At 41.3% G+C, this 27954-nt stretch overlaps 1 long non-coding RNA gene across 1 annotated transcript; it reads left to right on the top strand.

Annotated features, from left to right (window-relative positions):
- The first annotated feature begins 3050 nt into the window (after positions 1-3050).
- Positions 3051-21589, top strand: LOC117502113. The gene is made up of 3 exons (XR_004558184.1): positions 3051-3072; positions 3857-3867; positions 21443-21589. It is a non-coding gene; the product is annotated as an uncharacterized LOC117502113 (long non-coding RNA).
- Positions 21590-27954: the final 6365 nt, after the last annotated feature.

Genomic DNA, 27954 nt, shown 5'->3' with positions numbered 1-27954 from the left:
CCTGATAACACCATGACCTCGGCTTCTGCCAGTCTGATAAGAGATACACAGGTGATTGGTAAAGGAAACCTTTGTTTCATTCTGCACATCCACCTTCTGCTAATCTAATCGTTTCTTGCAATCTGTTATCAAGGCAGTGCAAGCATCATGTAAGAAATCATTGTAAATGCATGGAAATAGGTCTAGATTGTACTTGTGTCGATACTCTGCAAACCATATCCTTAACCCTACATGTTGTCATTTTTTTTATTTCCCTGTCGTATTGGGTGATTTGCTGAGTGTGGACTGTAAATTGTTGAATTTGATTTGGTTTTGTTTATTTGTGTGCCAAGAATGTAATCCTACTAGCACACTTGTCTGTGTGTGAAATAGGGATACAACTTTTTTAGCAACCCCATAGTCCTGTTTCATATTCTGATGAATATGAAACAGGACTGATGAAACAATGAAAATCATTGTCATTCATCACAATGAAAATGCATCGCCACATTCAACACACCATGAACCACCCGTGTGGACAATCGATTCATCCCCAAGTCATGAATATGACTATTTGCCATAGCCAGGGGAAATATTTGCGTCTCCCATTATTAGGATTGGGGAAATAATCATGTCACATGTTTCACTGCAGGCAGAGCAATATTCTTGAAGGCTCTTATTATATTCAGCATGGTGGATAAGTGGTTAGCACTGATGGCTGACAGCAAAACTGGCCTCAAGCCAGTTATGCAAGATGGCATCCAAGATGGCCACCAAAATAAGGTTTTTCACTAAAACACCTTTAAACAACATATAAATAACTTAAATTGCACATAGATTCACTGATAAGGGTCTATTGGTGGCCACTTTGGATGCCATTTTGAATCTTAAACCCATGAATGAATTTAGTTTAGGCACAAATGAGTTTGCTGTGACCTGCAATGGTCTTCCTATTGAATCTCTGTGATATTTAAGTTGTTTATATGTTGTTTAAAGGTGTAATAGTGAAAAACCCTATTTTGGTGGCCATCTTGGACACCATCTTGGTCAACTGGCTTGAGGGCAGTTTTTATTTTTGGGAACATCCTGATTGTGTTTGGGGTCATCTAAGGAACCTAAAAAAGTTGATTTGGTTTAGTCCGGGGGGGGGGGGGGGGGGGTGCAGGGGTGCAAAGGGAGTGGTCGTAGCTCCCCTTGTTTTTCAAATCTCAGCCTGACCAGAAAATCACTAAGGGCCCTTGGGCAAGGTCCTTAATCCCCTAGTTGCTCCTGTCATGCAGTGAGCACCTTGTATGGCAGCACCCTGTTATCGGGGTGAATGTGAGGCATTATTGTAAAGCACTTTGAGTGTCTGATGCAGATGGAAAAGCGCTATATAAATGCAGTCCATTTACCATTTATAACTTGGAAAGGTTCAACACCAAGTGTCTTGGAAAAAATTTGTTTGCAACATTATTACAAGAACTTTTTTTATCAAGTACACAAAGCATCCTCACCCAGACCTCAGACAAGTTTGACATTTGGCGTGTTTTGATTGTAATTATGGCCAGCAGGGGGCAGACACTCAAAAGTCTTGAGTTTGCAGGATGTTGACACATATACCAAGGTGAAACGTTTGGTATCCAAGCAAAGGTTATGCAGCTATTCCACAGAGTGCCGTTCCTTCCCATTTAATTCCAAATAGCAAATCTGGGTGTTTTGAAGAGTTGGCGATGGTCTAGTGGTTAAAGCGTTGGACTTGAGGATTCTCAGTTCAAATCCCAACCTGACCAAAAAATCACTCAGGGCCCTTGGGCAAGGTCCTTAATCCCCTAGTTGCTCCTGGTGTGTGGTGAGTACCTTGTATGGCAGCACCCTCACATTGGGGTGAATGTGAGGTATGATTTATAAAGTGCTTTAAGCGTCATGCAGCTGGAAAAGTACAATATAAATGCAGTCCATTTACCATTTGAAGCATCATAGTCAATTTTGAACAAACTTGGTATATTAGGACAGCAGATAAGGAATAGGATTAATTAATAGAATAGTTTTGACTATGTTGAATGCTTGGTCTCCAAAGTAAAGGTCAAAAAATATTGATAGCCATTGGATTCTATGGCATGTGACATATGTTACCCCGTAACATGATAACTAAGCATGACAGATGGTGCAAACTATTCCTTTTTAAATGCTATTAACTCAACCAATAATTTGCATCATGTTGCACCAAAATTGGAGCAACTTTAACTTTTGACCCCTGTACAAACTGAAACTGACCTTTGTCACCATTTTTGCTGTGTTTACCCCATAACTCCAGAACAATCAGTCATAGATAGTCCAAACTATACCTTTTTGGAATCTTTATGATCATACCAATAATGTGGTGTAGTTTTCAACATGATTGGAGCATTTTTAAATTTTGAAACCTGTGTAATATTTTATTGATCCCTGTAGCTCATTAGAGGTCAGCTCCAGGATATCTCCATATCTGAAAATAAACATTAGTTAATTTAGAATATGTGTGCCAAATTTCATGCTTTTATCACAAACTGAACAATTGTTATGGAAATCTTAGCTAAGCTGCACCACTATATGTAGTAATTATGGGTATCACCTGCACCATTGCAGTTCAGATTGTGGCCACCAGGGGACAGAGGTTCTGAAGCATACTCTGTCTTTAAGGACAGCGATTAAACTTTGTACTGTAGATTGTACCTTGCACAAGAGTTTAGTTTGGACTTGGCAGTGCAGGTTAGTGTGTGTATTGCCCTTGGTATTGTGTATCCTAATCAGGCATCATGAATTCTCGCCTTGCATATACACAAGCCTATTTCTATTTGCAGAGGATAAATTCAGATAGATGGCAGATGTAATTTCACATGAAAGTAATATTAGCTAGGTCTAAATTCCTGGGAAATGGAGAATATCTGCTTTCACTTCAGCTATTTATCATGCAATTGCCTTAGATCCCCAGCAAAACACAAAAGGTCATGATGCAAACAGGCATAACTCAGCAAGTACATAAAAATACCCCATGAAACAATACAGTATGGAAGAAAGAGGGAGAAAAAGAACGGCACAGCAAATGGTGTGAGAGATGTAAGTGCAAAACGTGTTGGTTTTATTTGAGGGAGTGGTAGACATGGACAGATGGGGGAGAATGCGAAGAATTCTCAGAGGGAGTAACATGATGTCAAGCGCTCATCCCGGATAATCTCTCGTAGCGTCCGTTATCACGGTGGGTACCTCCCATGTCTCCGTGGACTCTTCCTCAATTCATGTCCCTTTGAGCTTTGCAGCATGGTTAATTTGAGGTGAGCTCCAGCCCAAACACGGCGCGGGGTGATTGATCCAACTCATTATAGGACGGGATGTTTGCACGGATCCACAGATCCTGCTATTAAGTCAGTCAGCCCCTCGAGGAATGCTGCACAGTGCACTCGCTCAGCGTGATACATTTCCACCATTCATTTTTAATCAAAAGACTCCAGTGCTACACAACATGGTCGATGACTGAACAGCAGATTGTGTTTTTTGCATGTTTAATGTTGCACGAAAAAAAAAAAAAAAAACACCACCAACAAAAAGACTTTCATCCTTCTGGAGAAGAAAATGGCACCCTTTTTTTTCTTTCATCTGCAAAACCGTTAATACTGTTCACAGATAAACCTGTGAGAGGACAAGAGCACCAATCACATGTACTCTCATCAGAAACACATGGACCGCAGCCACACACACATGCACTTCCCAGCTGGATGGCGTAACACATCATCAACAAAACGTACGGGATATATTTAAAAAAAAAATTCAAAAAAAAATCATCAAAATCATATGTTGAACATCTGGAAACTCCCCTTCTTTATGCAAAATGTTGGCTTGAAAATACAAAAAAAAAAAGTGCCTGTTAAAGTGATGGATTGTATTCACAGTAATCATAACCTCCACCAATAAAGTTGGGAGAGGTTATGTTATTACCCCTGTTTGTTTGTCTGTTTGTGAACAGCCTGGAGCCCACAATTTTTCATATAGCCAGAACAAATGCTTATATTTATAAAGTACTCTAAAATGACCACCGCTGACACAAAGTGCTGTACATTAGAAAATACATGTAAATGAATAAACAAGAAATACAATTTAAAATTAAGTCTCACTGGGGCTGAACATCAAGGAAAAAAGAGGTTTTTAAATGAACTTTAAAAGTGGGCAGTGAATGACGATCTGGCCTTCAGAGATTGTGGAGGCCAAACAAATCATTCTGAAATAATGTGGTGTAGCCCAAAGAGCATTAGTATCATCAATAGCTTTACCCAACCCTACCCTCTGCTGCAGAGCGATAGTTTAGTTATCATTTCTCAGGACTCATTTATACTTGACTTATAAACATTATTTATTTACAATTGTATATGGAGCGCCCCAAAATGCCCTTTCTTTAACGAACCAGTTTGTCTTGGAAAAAAAAATGCACGACTCATAGTGTCATTTGTTTTAGAGGGAAAGAAGGCTGAATTTGTTGGCTGCATTCCAAGGATCCTTTGAAACAGGGCAGGCAAATCACATCACTGATGAAAAACATGACAGATGAATGCAGCAACAAAATTGAGACACAGTCACTGAACCAGCCAGTGAAGTGTAGCTCGGGCCGCCATCTTGGTCACAATGTAAACAAAAGAAAATGTGTTGATATTGTGATATGAAAGAACAATAAGCAAAGAAAAATATTCAGAACGTCCCAAATGTTCGTAACCAGATTCTGGTGAATATTGAGACATATCAACATATTATGTTGACATATCCATATAAAAAATAAGATTGGATCCTAGAATACACCCCTAAAGTTATATTTATCTATTTATTTATTTATTTTCCATTGGTGCAGGAGTGGGGAAGTTGATTTGGTGTTTGCTGGCTCACTAAGCCTTATTGCATGCGTAACCAGAAGATCCTTGGTTCAAACCCCGTCAGGCCAGAAAATCACTAAGATCCCTTGGGCAAGGTCGTTAATCCCCAAGTTGCTCCCGGTACATAGTAAGCACCTTGCATGGTAGCACCCTGACAGCTTTGTGTGACTTGTACATGCAATCAGTGTTGAAGCCCTTATAACTGTGTCACAGCTTCGTTGGGCAGGATGTCGGATGCCCAACAGTAAACTGCCAAAAGCTGTGTTCTCTTCAGAACTACAAGGCACAAAGCACCAAGGATGACAAAAGCTGCAGTAGAAAGATGTTATAAAGCGCCACATGAAGAGAACAGGCATCTCACATGATACCTGGGAAGAGGATGCGTTCCAGAAAGTCAAATGGCGTGGACGACTGAAGAAAGCCACAGTCGCCATAGAAGACCACCGTCATACGGCGGCTGCGCCAGGCTCTTTACAATGGTTTGACCTGTGCGGGTCTCAAAGCCCATACAAGAGCCTATATATATATATATATATATATATATATAATATAAAATCAATGTTTTCCATTCTTTCAATGGAAAAAATATTTAATTTGGTGAAAGATTCGTACCATTGAACTCATAAACTTTCACGATTTGTATGATGTTACATATGTGATAGTATGATTATATTATATGATTGATATATGATTTGTATAATGATATATATATATATATATATATATATATATAAAGCAGAGACAAGATGAATGAGTGTGAGTCCGCACACTCAGTAATCCACAGTCTGTACACAGTTAGGAGGGAGCACCTCCACCTCCAATCACACACTCGTGCAGCTCCTGGTTAACCACTTATCTGGTTTGGAGTGTGAGGCGAAGCCGTCGCTGTCACACCAAACGCCAATCCCACAGACAAGGAAAACCACCAGGAAAACGGCTGCAACAGAAGTTCAGATTATTATACAACGTATGTGTCAGCAGAGAAATTACCTCTTCAGTAGTCGATTTCTCGGCGAGGAGGTGGAGCTGCAGTCCTGCCTTTATGGTGATGATGATGAACGAGTGACAGCTGGTGCAGAGGATGAATGACAGCTGTCACTTCTTCTAGGTCTGGCGCCCTCTCGTGCTTGGAGCCCGCACTCCAAGCAGGGCGCCCTCTGGTGGTGGTGGGCCAGCAGTACCTCCTCTTCAGCGGCCCACATAACAATATATGTGTGTGTGTGTGTGTGTGTGAATGTGAGACATCATTATAAAGTGCATTGAGCTTCCAATTCAGATGGAAAAGCTCTATATTTATGAATTTGCCAGTTGAGCAATGTGAAAAAGCTCATCCGCGGCATCAGCGTGTAAATGGTGTCGTGAACTCACTTTCAAGACCGCCTCTTACAATGCCATTTGAACTTTGACAATCAATTATTCATTGGAATCAAGTTTAGCCTTTTACTGCAGACAGTTTGACAATTCCTTTTATTCAAAGCAGGAGTAAAATGTAAAATCCTGCTGAGAAATGCAACCAGGGCAGCCTGAGAATCAAAATAAAAAAATAAATAAAGTGTTTGCTGATTTTCTCGCTAAGCCACGGGAGCAAACCAGACTGAGAGAGGAGAAATGTAGAGATGTGTTGGGCAGAAACTAAAAGAAATGAGAGGGTTGAAGAAGTAATCCATCGCCCCATCTATATTACGTGCCCCACAGTTGTAAAATAGCATTTGGTGTCAGCATGTGTGTGCAGGGTTTTCACTTATAGATAACTTTAAGGCTCCATACACGCCCTCGCTCAAATATTATGTGATGCTGAGGAGCCTTGAACACATGTTATGTCAGTGCGGCCGCTGCTCGGTGGATATTAATACACCCAGCTTTCCCCATTGTGGAGAGAACCTCTTTTTTCTCTGTTTTATTACTCCCAACATGACACCTGGTATGGGTCGCATCAGTTCACCAATCTGCACACGTGCTTTATATGTGCGCGCATGACCCTCATCTCTAAATCCTAACCCCATCACAGTGTTTTTTATCCATCCATTAAAAGAACACACGCACTGCTGCCTAATGCACAAACAGTCCCCACATGTTTCTCTGATGACCCATCTCCAAAGCTTCTACAGGCTTAATAACACATGCCGCCACCCGTGGAAACATGCACATCTCACTGATTGTGTCCATTTCCTCATGCAAAGCAGAGTGCACGAGTGACGGATTCCTTAATTACTGACATTTTCAAGGGATGTGTGCACATGTGCATGGATCATGTGATGGAAATGTACATTCTGCTAAGTCTACACTGCTTTAAATCAGTTTGTCTGCAGATGAAAGTCAGGAAAAATGCTCAGGCCAATATCATATTTACCACCATGCCTGCTGAGGTTTGTGGCGGTAGGGGGCGTAGAACACAACACCACAAAACAAAGATCTTGCATTCACTTAAATCCATAGTAATGAGATCCATGTTATTCCTTTATTTTGAAAATTGTAAATTTTATGCAAAATTTTACTGTGAATGAAGGGAACGAAGATATCCAGCAGACTCACCATTTTTCAAATATGTCAAGGTCAAATTTGAACTGTTTGTTTTGTATCAGAAACACCAAGAAGATATTGAGAGACAGAACCAGAAAGATATGGTAAGTTGGCTCAAAAATGCATATCAGACATTCGAGCTTGACCTTTAAAAAGTTCAGGTTAGGTCTGGGAACATGTGCTACGTGGGCTACGCATTGCCACATCCACTATATCACAAAGCAATTTTGGGTTCTGTATGGCAACCATGCAGACAGACATCTGAACCGTAACCACCTATGAGGATCGCCTGAAAGGTTTTGCATGCTACGCAAGTATTTAAATAGCGAGCAAGATACTCAGAGGAATTGCAAATGTACGGAATGGAATTGCTTGGAATTCTGTCTATCAGGCAGTGTCATTACTTTTTCATGCAGTCACCTTCCTTTTCCACACACGTATGCCAACACTGGACAAGTCTGCCTTCTCTTGGAACAGCGATGGACAGATGTAAACAGATTTTGTACATTTCCCATGTTTTTTTTGTTTTTTTTGCCAGCAAGGAGTGACGGCATCACAAACACCAAGATAGCAGATCATCTTTTAATGTTATTATTTAAACCAAACCTAATGTTAATTTTTCATATTATATTGTGCAAAATGCACTGTAGTTGTGAGTGAGGGTGGGGTTTTGTTTGTCTGACATCCTGTCCAGGGTGGACCCTGCCTCTCGCCCTATGACTGCTGGAATAGGCTCCAACCCCCTGTAACCCATACTTGGAGGAACCCAGAATACAAAATGAATGAATCATGCAAAATGCTCCATTAGAATATGTTGCCCTGATCCTAACCCTCTGGTGCTAAAAGCCAGTTGAGACACTGTCTTATAGCATCCTTTCAGCACTGGAAGTGCACTGTGTCCTTCCCAAATTGGCGTCAAAATCTTCTGAGTCTGAACTCAACTCAACCTTTATTTCTAAAGCACATTTAAAACAACAGCAGTCGACCAAAGCTCTATACATACTCGTAATTAAAAATGGGCACCAAGTTACCCCGAATCTTAAATAAATGAATTAAAAATAACAATGCCTAGACAAAATGAACAAACTAGATGCTAATACACCACTATGTGGAATTATAACAATTTGACTCAAATCTTATAAAGCACTTCCAAATGATAAACTAACTTCAAATTTCTATAATGAGTTGCAAAACATTAAAAGTGAAAACAATATATATGTGAAAGAAAAATGGGGAAAAAATGTAATTTTGAATTGAACATGGATGAATGGTCTAAAGTTTTAGATAATTTATGGAAAAGTACGTCATCACTCAGTTGGAGGGAATTTGCATGGAAAGGGGTGATTCCTTTCTTTAAAAGACCAGCACAAAGAGGTTCAAATGCAGATACATCATGTTGGAAAAAGCTCACCACCATCATGTTTTTTGGAGTTGTCCCAAACTATCTCAATTCTGGATAAACATTAAGAGCACTATTGATAAAGTCGTAGGAATAATAACTCCTTTAAATGTTTTTAGGGAAAAGGCCTGATTGTATTAAGGAAACTATCTGTTTGACCCCAAGTTTATATTCAACTTCTATAGTAACAATAAGCCTATCTGGTGTTTTTTAATAGTAATTGACAAAAAACCTAATTTCAATACATATGTTACAATCAATCGTAACAAACTAAATCTATGTAGTTTTTATTTCAGGAACATCAGTTGAGTGTAATCATCACATGTAAAGAATGACATGGCCACAATGAACTAATTATAAGCAACAGAGTGGTTTTGTACGTCAAAAGCACATATACGACAAACGCGTTCTTGAAATTTTCAAACGCTCCGTCCATATGGGTTTTTTTGAACCAAATGACCCAAAATTTATACTGCTATGGTTTATTTCATGTATATTCCATATTCAATGCAAACATTTATAAATTTCCAAATTTTTTGAAATAACACCCCTCCCTACTATGAGGTCTGTGAGAAAAGTATCCGACCTTTTTATTTTATGCAAAAAATATATGGATTTGATTCATATGTTTTTACGTCAGCCAAGCTTGAACCTTCATGCGCATGCGTGAGTTTTTTCACGCCTGTCGGTTGCGTCATTCGCCTGTGGGCAGGCTTTGAGTGAGAACTGGTCCACCCCTCTCGTCGTTGTTTCATTGCGAGGAAATGGCGGAATGATTTGGGCTTTGTTCCATCTGAATTTTTTCAGAAACTGTTAGAGACAGGCAGCTGGAAACCATTAAGGAAAATTCACATGGCTTTCGGTGAAAATTTTAATGGGCTTCACAGAGATTAAGGAGTGTTACTACAGCTTTAAGGACGGCCCACAATGGCGCACGGTGCGCCACACTCGGAGCCGCAAACAACAGGCAGAAATGACCATTTCATTTCTAAATGGACCAACTTGTCCTCTGACACTCCAAAACGGAGGTGTTCTTTGTCTCGCTCCATGAGCGAATCCGTCGTAATGCACAAAGCCTCCGCGCGGCTTTCCATGACAAATCTCTTGTTAAAAGTGAAATCTGCCGGAAAATGGCTGATGTCCAGCTCTTGTGATAACCAGAGAAATTGCACACGATGGTCCCGGAGCCATACAGCCATCCATTTAGAAATGAAATGGTCGTTTCTGCCTGTTGATCGCGGCTCGGAGCACGGCGCGCCATGCGCCATTGTGGGCCGTCCTTAAAGTGGTAGTAACACTCCTTAATCTCTGTGAAGCCCATAAAAATTTTCACCGAAAGCCATGTGAAGTTTTCGAATGGTTTCCAGCTGCCTGTCTCTAACAGTTTCTGAAAAAATTCTGATGGAAAAAAAGCCCAAATCATTCCGCCATTTCCTCGCAATGAAACAACGACGAGAGGGGTGGACCAGTGCTCAATCAAAGCCTGCCCACAGGTGAATGACGCAACCGACAGGCGTGAAAAAACTCACGCATGCGCACGAAGGTTCAAGCTTGGCTGACGTAAAAAAATATGAATCAAATCCATATATTTTTTGTTGTGTGTTGGGGGGTTTGGCTGGACATTTTGGTGTTGTTTTCTTTTCTTTGCTCTCCAGGTGGTATGCAAACTGGTTTTTTGTCTGTGGAGAAGGTGCTGGCAGAAGAGTCCTTCACCCTCATCAGCATTATTAGCTGCACCTGTGGATGATGCTCACGTGTAAACTTAAAGACTTTCAGCTGAAGCAGATAATGAGATGGCGTTCTGCATTTAAGCCATGAGTGGTTCAAGCAGAATTGCCGGGAACTCGACCTTGTGACGTTCGTTTGTGAGACGCTGAGGACCGCGCCTGGGTTTGACACATCGTGCCTATGAAGGAGGACGGGTGAGGGACACATGCTGTCAGCACACATCAGAGGTGATGATTGTCTGAATAAGTGTTAACAGTAATTTGATATTTTGTTACGCAGTATATTTGAACATTGATGAGAATTGTGCAGCTCGCTTCTCACTGCCGTGGCGTACGGAATGATGATCCTCAACCTGTTGTGAGAAACTGCTCATTTACATAAAGCTTAAATTCAGACCTGAATGTGTTGTTGATAGTGTGTGCCTTTGAAGGATATTTGTTGTAGCTGTTGACTTACCTCACCTTTTCCATCCTTCACAGAGTCAGTTTGTCGTGTCCACCTGGGGGGTGTTCGGCGGTGAGTCTGGGTCCAGAAGGGTCGGGCTTCGATCCATTTGGGCGCTGGAGAGCGCGCCGTCCTTCACCTCGCCAGACAAATGCACATTTATGTTGTACACAATTATTGCACAAAAGGGAAATAAATTTGTTTTGTTTTTGGAACCGCTTTCTGGTTATTTTAGCGCTGTGTTCAGTCAGACGCTGGTCGCGCTCCTCAACTCGCGTCTGCACATAACATTTTTTGCATAAAATAAAAAGGTCGGATACTTTTCTCACAGACCTCGTATCTGTGGAATATTATGTTGGTTGCTTGTAAGAAAACAATAACTAGGAAATGGATTTCTGATAAATTACCCACCATAGAAGAATGGACAGATGTTGTCAAAGACATTGCTCAGATGACAAAACTGACTTTTGCATTGAGACTCGACCACGACAAATTTGAGGACTACTGGAAACCATGGACAAACTTTATGAACATTTGAAAAGGAACAATACTTGTATAATGACACCCACTGTTCTACTGCTACTCCATTAATATTTTCATTTGCATGTTTATTTTTTTCTTTGTTTTTGTTGATGTTTATTATTATATTTTTTTTAAAAAGAGGGAATGTAAAGGCCACTGGGAACACTATTCTTGAAAGTTAAAATCCAAAGATAATTATTGTCATGTATGAATATACGTAATATGTAAATATTCCAGTGTAAAGTTTCAAATAAAACATTAAATTAAATAAAATACAATTTCAACAGGCAATAAAACAGATAAAAGACAAAGTTAAAGAGTAAAAAGTAGTAGGAAATTATTTTATTTTATTAACATAGTGTCAAATCACACCAATGCCACCTCAGGTGAACCACCAAGTGCACAAATCATTATCTATTTAGACCTTTACACCAATTGGTCACTTGAAGGAGTGGTGAAACATCTTCAAACCAACAGGAAGTCCACTTACTGTAAACCTGTTGCTATTTCTTGACTGGATGAACGAGGACCTGCATTGATAGATCTGCTTCCTGTCATTCAGTTAGCCAAGTTCATAGTTTTACATCAAAATTCAAAAATGCAAAATTAAATTGTGCCTCGAGGTGTGACCAGAACATGGAGAGGAGTTTGGATTCATGCCGGGTGCTCTGCAAACTTGGTGAACAGATGTTCTCATTAACTGCAAAGGTAAAGGGATCAGACACTACACCTAAGAGAAAATGTGTTGTGTTGTAGACAGAACTACAATTCTACATGAGTTTTTCAGGGTGCAGAGATGAATCAAATACTACATTCCAATAGGAAACTGTTGGAAACAAGAAAGTACCTCAGATATCAGAAATAGACAGTATAGGAAGTAAAATATTTATGGGTCCCATTATTTTATAGATCAAATATGGTTTAGTTTTACTACGACAGGCTTATTTTTTTTATTTGGTCACTCGTGTTATAGATGTGCTCATATCCTCCTCAGACCCAGCAATGCAGTTTTGTGTTCTGAAAGGAACAAGCATTTCACAGCTCCATAAATTCTCTCTATATAAATGTATAATAGTCTATATCAATGTATTAATTCTCCTAGCAACAAAGTGTAGAAATGCAGAGGTGTTCAGTTGGTTATAGGTTCAGTTCCCTGACCTGACAGTAAATTCACTTGGGTGTCCTCAAGCAACAGCCTTAATCATCATGTCCCCAATTGGCTCCCACTTTTCTGAGTGGCTCACACAGCAGCACCATGACAGTGGGGTGCAAGTGTGTCTATGAGAATAGGTCAATGTGAGGCATGATTGTAAAGTGCTTTGAGCATTTGCATCAGATGGAAAAGTGTTTTATTCATGTTGGTCATTTACCATTTAACATATGTTGCAAGTAGTCCTAAAATGCAGAAATGCGTTAAAAACTACTATGCAACATTAAGGTTTGAGCCCATTTAGAGCTGTATTTTAGGTGGCTTCTTGATGCCCATGTGTTTTCTTTCAGCATTGATTGGAAAAATGGGATTTCTCTCACACAATTTGAGTGTAATTTTGATTAGAGCACTCAGAGGCTTGGAAGACGGGGAATTTAAGCACTCGGTGATCATCTAGGGAAAGTGCATTTTACCAACTCTTGTGAATTTGTTAGAACTCTTTTGTTGAAGAAATTTACCTTGTTTTTTTGGAATGAAGATGATGCTTAAATATTGGTCATACCACACAATGTTATCATAATATAATTTGAGAAATGTCTGTCCCCACCAACTTTATATGTTGGTGACAATCAACCCAAGAATTATCCATAATGGGTTGCTTTTGTGAAATGTCTAGGTCATTGAGTCAAAGCTCCAAATTTTTGATTTTCGCTCTGATGTCCACCACATTTGGCACACACTGTATATGTAGGTAGGTTCTCCAAATGCCCAGATGAAATCAAGTTAAACAAATGTCAAATTGGGTAAAATTTTAGTTTCCCCTCTGATTTGAACCAAAATTTGCACACATACAGAGGACAAGTCTGGGACAATTTGTCACATCCACAACACCACAGAACCATCTTGGATCCTGGATGGCAACACAAGGAGATGGGGGGGGAGTCATTGTGGTCAACATAATCATGATAATAGGCTCAAATTTTATTTTTTTTTCCCCAATCCGATTTGCAGCAAAATTCAGACATACTGTATATGGAGGCGGGCTACAGAATTACCAGCAAAGGTCAAATCTGACAAAAGTCAATTTTTGGAGATAAGGTCATGTCTGTGTGTTAGCCTCCTCCTTCCAGGTCCTTTTGCTGATTTGTGTCATTTATTCAAAGCTACCATACCGCAGTAGCAAAAGGCTTGTACTCCAAAGCAGAGTTTGATCTAAGTGGGGATCCCTGAGGACATTTTGCTATTGATACCCAGAGACGATTGGATTGAGCAAAGATCTCGTAGTGTGTCTCAGTGTCTTCCAGGACACAATGTCGATATCCCCTTTCATCCTCACATCTTTATTTTCTAATTCTCCTCCCTGAGGTGAAAAGACATTAAGGCCAAAAACGGGAGGAAAATGCAGCACTGTGAGCATTTATAGCATTATAGTACTTTATGTATTACTTGCAAAATAACCCCAGGAAGATTCACTCAACCATAATGAATTGATTTTAAGACGAGTTGAGGTAACCATCCATTATCAAGTCTCTTTGTGCTGATCTAATGACATCATCTGTTGATTTCTGTGAGTGGGATGGTATCGAGAAAAACTACCATTAGCTGCTGTCTGGAGCACCACTAATGAGCAGCTCTATGTTTCTGACTGCTTTTATTTTGATACATGGGTTGTAGGAGGCATTTTGTTATTCAGAAATATTCACTCATTCCAAAACTGTATTTTTCTGAGAGAAATATATATATATATATATATATATATATATATATATATATATATATATATATATATATATAAATTATGGTTTTCTCGTCCATCTGGGTCCTCCGGCTTCCTCTCACATCCAAAGTCATGTAGGTTAGATGAATTGAAAACTTTTAATTTCCCATTGGTTGTGTGCATGCGGGTATGCGGGCCCTGCGACAATCTGGCATCCTGTCCACCTCATGCCCTATGACTGCTGGGATAGGCTCCAGTCCCCCCCCCATGACCCTTCATTGGAGAAAGCAGTTGAAGGTGAGTGAGTGAGTGATTGTGCTTCACAAAGATGTAGCAGTTCAAAATAATAATGTACCATTTCCATACTTCCACTTTAATGACGGGTGTTTGCTTAAACTTTATTCCAACTTGATAATGTCATAATTCATGACATACAATTATAAAAATTCCAGAAATAATCTCTTTACACAATGTCTAAATATACAATTAATTATAAAAGCATATATGAGTATGTACCGACAAATTGTGAAAAAAACATGATAGAAATATATATAAAAGCAAATTAAGAATATATTAATTAGCTTATAAAAGTAATTGCAAAAAGCTGTCTTGAGTTCCACCAGCAATTTGGTAACCCAAAGGTAAATAGAAAAACTATTGTTCAGTATAGTTACACTGAAAAATTTCCTATGAATGGCTAACATGGTGAATGGGACTTTCTATTAACTAACAAGATCACGATTACCCAAGAGCTAAACACATTTAAGGCTTTTCTTCATTGTTTCCAGATACCAATTTTAAGTTTCCAAGACAGTTTCTCTAAGGGTGAACCAACACATTGATTTATGTGTTGGACCAAACAAATGGCAGTTTTTTGTTTTTTTTCTCTCCCCAGGAAATATGCCTGAAATATATCTATAGGGCAATGTTAGGTGGTGAGAACAAAAAGTATTCTCTTGAAAAACAGAGGTCATCTTATAATCAGCACTCATTTTTCATTTTCATTTTATTTTCATTTATATAGTGCCAAATCACAGCAAAGCTGCCTCAAGGTGCTTCACACAAGTAAGGTCTAACCTTACCAACCCCTAGAGCAAGCACACAGGTGACAGTGGTAAGGAAAAACTCCCTCTGATGATTTGAGGAAGAAATCTCAAGCAGACCAGACTCAAAGGGGTGACCCTCTGCTTGGGACACAATTGACATTACAAATATACAGGAAATTTTGGTGCACAGGACAGGAGGCCTGCAGAAGAAGACACCCACTCCCACCTCTGGATGGAGCTGCACATCAAACAGAGAGAGAGAGAAAAAAAGAAAAGAATCAAGGTATAATTTGTCAGCATTAACCAACAAGAAAAACAGAAGAAATACCAAAGTGATCACCGGCCACTAGTCCTAAGCTTCACTAAACGACCCAGACTTTACATAAAGTTGATGCTGTGACCCGCTCTGTTTACTCTGTTTATGAATTTAAGTGTGAAAAGCATAGTAACATACTATGCCAGTATGCTAGCCATACAAATTGGAAAATAAGTGCGTCTTAAGTCTGGACTTGAAAGTTTCTACAGAATTTGACTGTTTTATTGAAGCAGGGAGATCATTCCACAGAACAGGGGCAAGATAAGAGAAAGCTCTGTGACCCGCAGACTATTTATTCACCCTAGGGACACAAAGTAGTCCTGTACCCTGAGAACACAGAGCCTGGGCTGGTAGATAGGGTTTAATTAGTTCAGCATTTTGAACCAACTGGAGCACCATCTTATATTCAGTCCAACCCTCAAAGACTTTAATATCGGTCTACCCGGGTTTTACCACAATAAAACCAGAGCATTACGCAATAATCAAATTCTAACAATGTATACCTATTAACAATACTTTGCTAGCAAACCAAGGCAGAGCACACAGTATTCTTTGTAATAAGTAAATTTCTGATTTGATTTTACTATGAACTTCCACATTTTTGGTCCAAGACAATTCAAATCAACTCCAGTCTCAGGTCCTTGATGGCAACCATGCAGGCAGACTACCAGTCCATTCCCACATCTCGAAAATAACCATCTATCTGTCACAGCCAGGTGAAACGTGGACAACCCCTTGGCTTTCTTCAGCTACTGGGGTCCTCAACATTCTGTGCATGATCTGTGTCTGAGAAACAGGCCACATTGCCACAATGCAATGGCTGATGTTACCTCACAGTGTAAGTGACACTCCTCAAACTCGTCTCTCTCAGGAACCACTCATTTGATACAATGTCATCCCAGTGGTACCAAAGGATCCTTCAAAGACTCTTGGTGCCAAAGACATCCAGTTGTCGCCTTGGGTCACTGATTAACATCCAAGTCTCACAACAATCTAGCAAGACATGCAGCGACAGGAACCTAAAGACTTGGATCTTTGTTCGCGTGCAAAGACTTTGGCATCGCCAAGCAAGTGAATCTCGATCTCAAAGGCTGAGGACCCAGAGACATGTATGTCACTGCTGAGATAAGTGAATGTCTTTACAAGTTCGACTCCTTCACCACATACAGATAAACGTCTGATGGCTGAGTCCAGGAAGTCATTAAAACCCTGAATCTTAAGGCCCCTTCACACATAACACGAAGTTGGGTGAATCAGGCCAAATGGGCCAAACCTGATAAATCTGAGCTGCAGTAGGGAGGGATATTATCAGGTTGTCCTAAAAGTTCCCTGAAAAGCCTTCAGTTAATTCAAAATCCTGCAGCTAGAGTACTGACGGGGACTAGAAGGAGAGAGCATATCTCACCCATATTGGCCTCTCTTCATTGGCTTCCTGTTAATTCTAGAATAGAATTTAAAAATGTTCTTCTTACTTATAAGGTTTTGAATAATCAGGTCCCATCTTATCTTAGGGAACTCATAGTACCATATCACCCCAATAGAGCACTTCGCTCTCAGACTGCAGGCTTACTTGTAGTTCCTAGGGTTTGTAAGAGTAGAATGGGAGGCAGAGCCTTCAGCTTTCAGGCTCCTCTCCTCTGGAACCAGCTCCCAATTCGGATCAGGGAGACAGACACCCTCTCTACTTTTAAGATTAGGCTTAAAACTTTCCTTTTTGCTAAAGCTTATAGTTAGGGCTGGATCAGGTGACCCTGAACCATCCCTTAGTTATGCTGCTATAGACTTAGACTGCTGGGGGATTCCCATGATGCACTGAGTGTTTCTTTCTCTTTTTGCTCTGTATGCACCACTCTGCATTTAATCATTAGTGATTGATCTCTGCTCCCCTCCACAGCATGTCTTTTTCCTGGTTCTCTCCCTCAGCCCCAACCAGTTCCAGCAGAAGACTGCCCCTCCCTGAGCCTGGTTCTGCTGGAGGTTTCTTCTTGTTAAAAGGGAGTTTTTCCTTCCCACTGTCGCCAAGTGCTTGCTCACAGGGGGTCGTTTTGACTGTTGGGGTTTTTACGTAATTATTGTATGGCCTTGCCTTACAATATAAAGCGCCTTGGGGCAACTGTTTGTTGTGATTTGGCGCTATATAAATAAATTGATTGATTGATTGATTGATTGATAGGTATTTGGGCAGGCGTGAACAAATGGCGTCCGACTGCTGCCCGAATACCAAGAATGTGGCACGAAGCCGGCCTGAATGAATCAGGAAAATTTGGACGCCATTTGTGTGGCATTCAATGGCATTCAGTCAATTGTATGTGCACTGCGGCTGCTGTCGTGGTCTTTGGATTGCACGTGGATTTTGGCCGAGTGTGGGTCGGATTCCCATTCACCCTCATTTGGCCTGTAGTGTGAAGGCTGGCTCCATTAGGGTATTTGGCCAGGTTTTGCTCGAACATTTCATACAGCCCCTTGACCACAGTCCAGTTGGTCCGACTTGCATGCCGACTTGTAGTGCGATTGTTGCGACATCAGCGGAAAGGTGGTACGGCTGCATCTCGACCGCTGCGCGATTGGGTTACCACCCCAAGTGCGACACAAATATAGTCTGCATGTGCTGACTGCTGTACGACGCCTGCGCCTCCTTCATGTGCCATTCGGCCTCATTCGTGTTATGTGTGAAGGGGCCTTTAGACTTGATCCAGGACAATCCAAGACAGATCATTCTTTATTATCAGACCAAACATTTTTTTGTGAATTATAATTTTCCATCTTAAAATCAACTAATTGTGCTCAAAATCTTTATGACCCAGCTTTCTCCTTGCAGCATCACCATTTTTCTGTTGTAATGTCCTCGTCTACTAACCTTGCCTTATCAATCTTCTGTTTTCTTCTACCGTGCCACAAGTTTTCTCCATCACCCGTCTGCTTTAAATCTCATTTCAAATGGCAGTTGACTTTGTCGCACAATGCCAAAAGAAAGGGCACCTTAATAAAACCCGGAAAATCAGTGTCCTTTCGCAATGACGATTTACTACACTGGGGTCAAGACTCAACTTTACAGCAGGCACATCCCGTTTACTTCACAAAGGGCTTGTTTTATGCATCAGAAGCATGAATAATAATAATGATGGCATGTTCGACTTGGCACTCCATCACCGTTTGAACCGCTGCCACAGCCAGTAACATAAAACCACCTACAGGGTTTCAACGTGAAACGTTATTTATTTCTTTTGTGTTTTCTCTTGATGGACTGCATCTTTTACACCGTCCTTCCTAGTCGCTGATTTTTTTGGCAGAAAAACACAAAAAAATGGACAGATTCATGTCAGCTACGTGTGACATTCATGTCAATATATTGTCAAAATGATGTAGAATTAAATTTAAAGAAAGCAAAAGCAGGAGGAAGAGGAGGAACTGACCAGGAGGGAAGCATTGAGAGAGAAGCAGCAGGGAAAGCGTTTGCAGGGAGGAGAAGATGACAAGGGAGGAGAAGTAGGGAGAGAATGATGAGGTGTGATGCATGCGGCGGGTGTGAGAGGGATGCAATGAATAGGCGTGCAGACAGCTGTGCAGCAACTACAGCAGGGGCAGAAAACAGACTGCTGTCGGTGTGAGGAGCTGATCAATGCTTACTGCTGGAAATTTAGAGATCAGAGGTTCAGATGTTCCTCCAGAAAAGAAACAGATAAATCGACACCACAGCGATAAGAGAGAAAGAATGCGAGGGCACGCGTACAGTTGTGGCGTAAGATTAGATACACCTTGATTAAAAACTTTTCAACTCAGTTTTCCCTGAGCGCACATACTGTATTACTATATCAAACAATATAAGCGAGTTAAAATGGTACTTTTTCTTTTAAAGTTATTTAAAAATAACAGTTTCAAGATTCCAAGTCGGTGAATCTGCCAGAGACTTCAATTAAATGAATCATTCAGAAACACAACAATAATATGCAACTGCGTGGTAAGGCAATCTGAAGGAGGAAGTTGTCACAAACTGAGTGATTGTGCAAGAAGGAGATGAGTGAGGGAAGCCATCAAGACAAATTATAAGTTAGAAGAAGTTAAAAGCTTCTGTGGCTTTGCTTGGACAAGCTGCACATTGTGCAACTTTTGTTGGTAATGCCATCAGTTACTGTAGGGTCTTTTTGGAGCGGCATGGATTTTCCTGAATAGATGAAAATTTCAGCTACATTTTTGCCACAAAACAAATAAGAAACTCAAGCCCAGATAGGATTTATTACCTCTGCCAAGGAGGTTATGTTTTCAGTCGCATTTGTTTGTCTGTCTGTCTGTTTGTCAACAGGATAACTCAAAAAATTTTGAACGGATTTTGATGAAATTTTGTGGAGTGGTTGGAAATGACAAGAGGAACAAGTGATTAAATTTTAGTGGTGATCCAGGTCACGATCCGGATCCAGGAATTTTTTAAAGGATTCTTCACCATTGTGGGATAGGGGGAATTTTGACATTCTAGTTTCTAACTCCACAAAAACAAGGCAGAAAGGCTTGAAAAAAATTAGGGTGTAACATAGTTAAATGTTCTATCAAACAACAAAGTTTGGTGATGATCGGATCCGGATTCCGGATCTGGTGATCCAGAATATGCAAAAATATAGGGAAAATAGAAAATGTGTCAGTGTGAGGTGACAAATAAAGCTAGAGATGCACAACTGACACCAAATTGTAGCTGAATCTGTACTGATTCAGTAAGGTGTCATCAGATTTGATGTAGCTTCAAATGTTATGGAGCTAGATCCAGAAGAAAACCGCCATTACCGAAAAATCGTTTTCATACAATAACTTTTGAACTACTAAAGACATAAAAGTGATTCCAAGTTCTAGCGGTATGTTTTCATGGTCAAGGATGTCAAATATACAGGAAAGAAAAGTGTATGTATCATAGTTTTGGTTGTAACACTGAAATGTTGAATAGATCACTGTGCCAAGGAGGGAATCTCTTTAGGGTCAGTGACCCTATGGCCTTGGCGGAGGTGTGCACTCTCTGAGTGTTTCTAGTTTTGTTTCATACTACCACTCTAACATGAACCTGTGGCTGATGGTGCAACAGGTGACATTTGCACAATGGACAGGTTCTGTAATCACAGGCACAGAAGCCAGTAACTTTTTCAACATTATCATGGCTGTCTTGGTTGCTTCCCTCACTTGCCTCCATCTTACACAGTCACTCTGTTTCTGAGAGTTGCCAGTTCCAAACAGGTTTACCATCCAGCACCATACTGTTTAGCAAATAAAGGGCAATACATAGTGAATGAAAGGAAATGTTCATGTGTCCATCTTATAACTTATCTCAAGAAAACTGACTGCAAAAGTGATTTTGCTAAAAAATAATAATCCATAAATAAAATGTAAGCATTGTTTTTTACTCCAACTGATTGTTTTTACAGCCAGTTATGATTGGAAACAGGGATGGATACATTAACATTTTGAACTCACTGACTTTGTTGTCCTCTTTCTTTACTGATGATATGATTTTCTATTCCTTAAAAACTGACTGTTTGTGCAATGGTTGTAGTGAGGAAAGCCATCAAAAGGAAGAAGGTACAGGCTATTTGTGGCTATGATGAGGTAAACTACATAGGTTTTTTGAGTTCTTCAGCTTGGTGTAGTTGAGCATTCCACCAGGTTTGGTGCAGAATGTCTCAAAATATTTTGAGAAATTCAACAAAATGTCCAACATAAAAATGCCCTATTTCACTGTGTTTCAAAAGAACATCCAGAATAGTAAGCCCCTTGGGCTGCTCCCTTGCTTTGCAATTGGAGTCGCCACAGCAAATCCGAGGTGGATCTGAATGTTGAATTGGCACAGGTTTTATGCCGGATGCCCTTCCTGATGCAACTCCACTTTAAATGGAGAAATGTGGAAGGAGTGGGGTTTGAACCAGGAACCTTCCACATTGAAACCAGAATCCAAATCCAAATCAATACCAAACATGTAATATATATTTCTTTGCATTTGTAAGAGTGGTGGCAGCATGGTGGCTTAGTGGTTTGCACTGTTGCCTCACAGTAAGAAGGTCATGGGATTTATTCCCACCTGTGGCATGTCTATGTGGAGTTTGCACATTCTCCCCATGTCTGCTCCGGCTTCCTCCCACATCCAAAGACATGCAAGTTAGGTGAATTTGAAACTTTAAATTGTCCGTAGGTGTGCGTGCGGGTGGGAATGTGTTTCTTTGTCTATTTGGGACCCCGTGAGAGACTGGTGTCCTGTCCAGGGTGTACCCGCCTTACGCCCAGTGACTGCTGGGAAAGGCTCGAGCCCCCCTGGGACTCTTAATTGGAGTAAGCGGTTGAAGATGAGTGAATGTAAGACTGGTCATTTCACCAATTTTTGTGCACTTCTAATTAAAACAACGGAGTGACTATTCGCCCAACCGTTGGTTCAATAAAGTAAATAAACATCCAACCACAACCAACCAATGAGCGCACTTGTAAGTTCACTTGCGGTTTCAACGTGGGAGGGGGGAAAAAAGATGGATATTTTCTCACTGGCTGCAGGAGGGTTCGCAGCCCGCGGAGGGGCTGGGATCTAAAGCGGTTCTGTTTGGCTCACCACACCCAGGGAACTGTGTCAAACTAACACCATCTAACAGACAACAAGCAGCATTTTGTTCAGAAACTGTTTCATCGTCATTAACAGGCTTCCATTCAAACTACTTATGAAGTTTGTCTGCTTTCATCCATTGTGGTGTTTTTGCAGTAATTCAAGACGGCGCTGTTAAATGTGTCAAACATACACCGCAATAGAGAATTAAAAAGTGGTGTAAAAGACGTAGTTTTGCACAAAACATGTCAAATACATGATCACGGTTGGGTGAATAAGGTAAGACATCATATTTATCTGCCCAACGGTTGGGCGTGTAATGTTCAATGTTTGAGTTATCTGCCCAACGGTTGGGCGAATAAGGTAAGACGTTATATTAGTCTGCCCAACGGTTGGGCAAATAAGGTAAGACGTTATATTAATCTGCCCAACGGTTGGGCAAATAAGGTAAGACATTATATTAGTCTGCCCAACGGTTGGACGAATAAGGTAAGACATTATATTAATCTGCCCAACAGTTGGACGAATAAGGTAAGACATTATATTAATCTGCCCAACAGTTGGGCATATAGCCTTTGTCTTAAAACAATTTGAGAGATCCCACCTCATTTGAAACAGACAAATGTTGGCAGATATCTCAGCCTCGCACCACCTACAGAGATAATAATTAAAAATAAAACACAGCCTCCTACTGTGGCTTAAGGTGCACATCCATCTGCATATTCCAGCTTCACCTCACATACACACACGCACACCGCTAATGATTTCTTTCTCTGTGTGGCCGCTGTGACAGACCAACTTTAAATGCACAATTGCAGACAATCACACATTTGCTCGTGCTGTGCACTTCTCAGGCCATTTCTAATCCCCTAAAGTGGGAGTCCGTATCATCAGTCTCTGCTTTTCGTGTCAAGTCGGAAAACCCCAACCCAGAATGGAGGAATTTCCTTGTGTCAGTTCCACAGCCTAGGCTAAGCTTTGGGGAGCTTAGTCGGGAAAACTGTGGCAATCGGGGACTTCACAAGCAAGTGAGCATGTCTCTAGGTGCTGAATTATTAGAGCTGGCTGGCTTGACAAGCCTGGGAATGAAAAGACTGGCAAAAAAGAGAGAGAGAGAGAAAAGGAGGGAGGAGAACAGAGGAGAGCAGAGGTTGCCACGCTCGTTTCTTTTCTTTGCACGATCCAGGTGACAAGTGGTGGTGCAGAAAATGGCAGCACCCACAGGGCTGCACCCGAGGGGGCCGCCGTCACAGGTGTATCCGGATGCATGATCGTGCACGACAGTCGCCTTCGCCGTATCCTATGGCACGGTTACTGACTACGTGTATGTTTGTACACCTCATTGTGTGTGTGCGTGTGTGTGTGTGTGTGGGTATTGTGACAGTAATTCTCTGTGACAGAATGATCACACCCTTTTCTCCACAGCTCGGAAGATCTTCCAAGCACCCCGCCCGTCCCCGCAAGGAGCTAGTGCTTCTTCCACATATGTCAAAGCCTGTTTCCCCATGGGGAGTGATGCTCATTTGCATCTCGTTTTCTCTCCGCCGTGCTTGCGTGCAGAGTCTTTGCAGCGTTTAGTGAATAAACCAACAGAAGTCGTGCTGAGGGTGAGGGTGTGGCTTTTATAATGAACTCAGTGAGGATTGTTGGATTTTGACGGAGACACTTTCTATTTCCTTCCCTCACTTTGTTGGCATGCAGATGGTGGTGCTGTATTGCCAACGTACATGTGAGTAAGTCATCATTCTGCTTCAAAACTTCCTTAATTCTACCTTAAACCAAATCCTACCAGCCTCACTCACTCACTCATCTTCAACCGCATTTCCAGGTTCGGGTCACGGGGGCAACAGCTCCAGCAGGGGACTCCAGACTTCCCTTTCTCATGCCACATTGACCACCTCTGACTGTGGGATCCCGAGGCTTTCCCAGGCCAGTGTGGAGATATAATCTCTCCACCTAGTCCTGGGTCTTCCCTGGGGTGTCCTACCAGATGAACGTGTCTGGAACACCTCCCTTGGGAGGCGCCCAGGAGGCATCCTTGCCAGATGTCCAAACCACCTCAGCTGGCTCCTTTCAACGCGAAGGAGCAGCGACTCTAATCCAAGCCTCCCACAGATGACCGAACTTCTCACCCTATCTCTAAGGGAGACACCAGCCACCCTCCTGAGGAAGCCCATTTCGGCCGCTTGTACTCGCAATCTAGTTCTTTTGGTCATGACCCAACACTCATGACCATAGGTGAGAGTAGGAATGAAGACTGACCAGTAGATCCAGAGCTTCGCCTTTTGGGTCAGCTCCCTTTTCGTCACAACAGTATGGCAGAGCGAATGCAATACTGCCCCTGCTGCGCCGATTCTCCGGCCAATCTCATGCTCCATCGTCCTCTCACTCGTGAACAAGACCTTGAGGTACTTGACCTCCTTCACTTGGGGCAAGGCTGTATTCCCTACCCAGAGTAGGCAATCCATCGGTTTCCTGCTGAGAACCATGGCCTCAGATTTAGAGGTGCTGATCCTCATCCCAGCCGCTTCACACTTGGCTGAGAACCTACCCAGTGAGTCTTGGAGGTCACCAGCTGATGAAGCCAACAGGACCACATCATCTGCAAAAAGCAGTGATGAGACCCTGAGGCCACCAAACCAGAAACCCTCCGGAACCCTACCGGCCTGTCAAATTTAATTCACATAGTACATTTATGGGGAGGTGATGGTCTAGTGGTTAAGCGTTGGGCTTGAGACCAGAGGATCTTCAGTTCAAGCCCCAGCCTGATCGGAAAATTACTATGGGCCCTTGGACAAGGTTCTTTATCCCCTGCTTGCTCCCAGTGTGTAGTGAGCACTTGGCACCCTGACACCCTCAGCACCCTGACATCGGTTTGTGTGAATGGGTGAATGTGAGGCATCATTGTAAAGCACTTTGAGCTTCTGATTCAGATGGAAAAGTGCAAGATAAATGCAGTCTATCATTCATGTCTTTTTGAGATGCAAATTGAATAGAAATCAGAGGTAGAACTTAATTAATTATTACAGAGCCATTTTTTTTCTGGAGTATGTCAATCACATTGGACAGAATATGGACAGAAGTTGCACCTTTTGTCTGTGTGTGGAATAGGGATACAAATTTTTAACAACCCCATAGTCTTGTTTTTCGTATTTTGATGAGCTTTTGCAACAAAACAATGAAAATCATTGTCATTCATTGTCAATCATTACAATGAAAATCCATTGCCACATTCAACACACCATAAACCACCCATGTGGACAACTGATTCATCCCCAAGTCATGAAAATGACTATCTGCTGTAGCCAGGGGGAATAATCATGTCACATGTTTCACTACAGGCAGAGCGACATTCTTGAAGGCTCTTATATTCAGCATGGTGGATAAGTGGTTAGCACTGATGGCTGACAGGAAGAAGGTTGTGTGAGTAATTTGTAATTAAAAAGGTTTTCTTTACCTCAATGTTCCTTCCTTCCCCTTCTGTCATCATCATCATGTAACAATCGCATATAGTTAGTCCACACTTGGGTTATGAGGCCTCTCACCTGCATCGCTCCATGTCCAGTCTTTACGCCTCCTAAATAAAAGCCTTCGTTAAAGTGTAACCAGCTCCTCTCAACAGAAGAATGTTGTCTGCAGGACAGACTGGTGTCTTGTCATAAATCTTCTCCCCTCGTTTGGCCTCTGTGAAAGACACTATTATAGTGGACCGCATAAAAGTTCCCGTCCTTGACTGCTGTCAGATAAGGCTTGAAAGGTGTCTCCGTGCATTTTGCAGCTAGTGATGAATGAGGCGTTGGGACAATGAGTGGGTTGACATAGAGACGCACAGAGAAGGCCACTCAGTAGGTCTCTAATGTACTCACCTTGACCGCTATTGCTTTTTCAAAAGGAAACTTGCGTGTAACCTTCATTGGCTACCACAACTCTGGCATTCCAATTGATACCCCAGATCAGTTCAGTTAAATGATCTAGTATGGGACAAAGTAAATCAGCAAATACAAATACAGGTCAACAGGTGTCCACCATATGCAATATATATACTGTACAGTGGTGTTTAAGCTCAAACAAGGCAGTTCTGCATGTTTATTGTTGGCTAACTCCCTGCTAACCCATAAATTGGTGGAACATTGTTCATGACCAACCTGGCCTGGGTGGGGCGAATGAAGCTTGAACATGCCCCAATTAACATAACGATAATAGGCAATGAAAACCACCACCTCATCCTTAAAATATGTGAGAACTGAATACTGGAGCCAAAGGTAGCCTAAATAACAGTTCCATCATCAGTTGACCTATCATCCCCAAAAACTACTAATTGTGCTCAGTCTTGAGTTAAATAATACATCAACTTCACAAAATGGAAATACTGCAGCACAGACTTCTTAGATGGTCCATTAGCATAATAACCCACACAGCAAGGTGTATTATCTCAGGTATTTCTTATAAGATGCCCAGAATGGACAAACACAGTTGATCTACGGTTCACAGCCACTACTAGCAGGGCCCTGGAGGCTGGACTCATGTCTTTTGTAAACTGTTGTCACTTAAAGTGACCATAGTCCTAATTATTCATAACATTGCAGCTTCAAATACTAAGCCCACACGCACTCGAATACAGTCATCAGTGGAGAAACTAGGTATAGAGACCAAATCTTTTTCTTGTCCCAGACTGTAAACATGTTTCATTCTGCAATTAACATCAACTGGGAACTCATTCTGGTGTAACTTCTGGCAGGTTACTTGGTCTGTTGTTTCAGATAGTGTTTTTTTTATTTTTTTATTATTATTATCCATAAGTATGCTGATCCACTTGGAGCAAGGCCAGGTCCCATCATTTTAGGTGAAGTATGCGTTGCTGGTTTTGTCCATACCAGAGTTTGACCAAGCTATTATAAAAAAAATAAATAAATAAAATAGACCAAAGAGGGTCAGTAGAACAGCCACTTCAGGTTGTTTTTGAACCTGTAGGGAGGTGATGCTCTAGTGGTTAAGCATTGGGCTTCAGACCAGAGGATCCTATGTTCAAAACCCAGCCAGACCGCAAAATCACAAAATGCCCTTAGGCAATGTCTTTAATCCCTGAGTTGCTCCCAGTGTGTAGTGAGCCCCTTGCCTGGCAACACCCTGACATCAGTTTGTGAGTGTGTCTGTGTGAATGTGAGGTGTAATTGTAAAGCACTTTGAGCTTCTGATGCAGATGGAAAAGCGCTATATAAATGTAGTCGATTTACCGTTTAACCTGTAGCATGTCAATATTTTGCATGACAATGTTCCACAGTCTTCACTCCCGTGCTTATGTCCATTAGTTTCCATAATTCCTTGACAGTTCCCATGATGGTTCATAAAGGTTTAACAGTAATTTACCCTGCAGTCTCACCACAATACACCACTGGGGGATTCCATATGTGCCATACAGGACATTCACAGATTCATTTCCAGCCTGGTCAGACAGTGTTAGAGCAAGTACCTACATTTGGGTATTTAAATATCTTGTCTTTGTGGTGTATTCAATTGAATATAGGTTGAAGAGGATTTGCAAATCATTGTATTCTGTGTTTATTTACATTTTACACAACGTCCCAACTTCATTGGAATTGGGGTTATATGTTTAAGGCTACAAATACCTCAATCCTACCAGGTTTTCAAGCATCGTACATTTTTAATACAATGGTCTTGAACCTACAATAGAAA

The sequence above is a fragment of the Thalassophryne amazonica genome, chromosome 20, assembly GCF_902500255.1.
Source record: "Thalassophryne amazonica chromosome 20, fThaAma1.1, whole genome shotgun sequence".
NCBI classification, from domain to species: domain Eukaryota; kingdom Metazoa; phylum Chordata; class Actinopteri; order Batrachoidiformes; family Batrachoididae; genus Thalassophryne; species Thalassophryne amazonica.
This window is presented reverse-complemented; position numbering and strand designations above follow the sequence as displayed.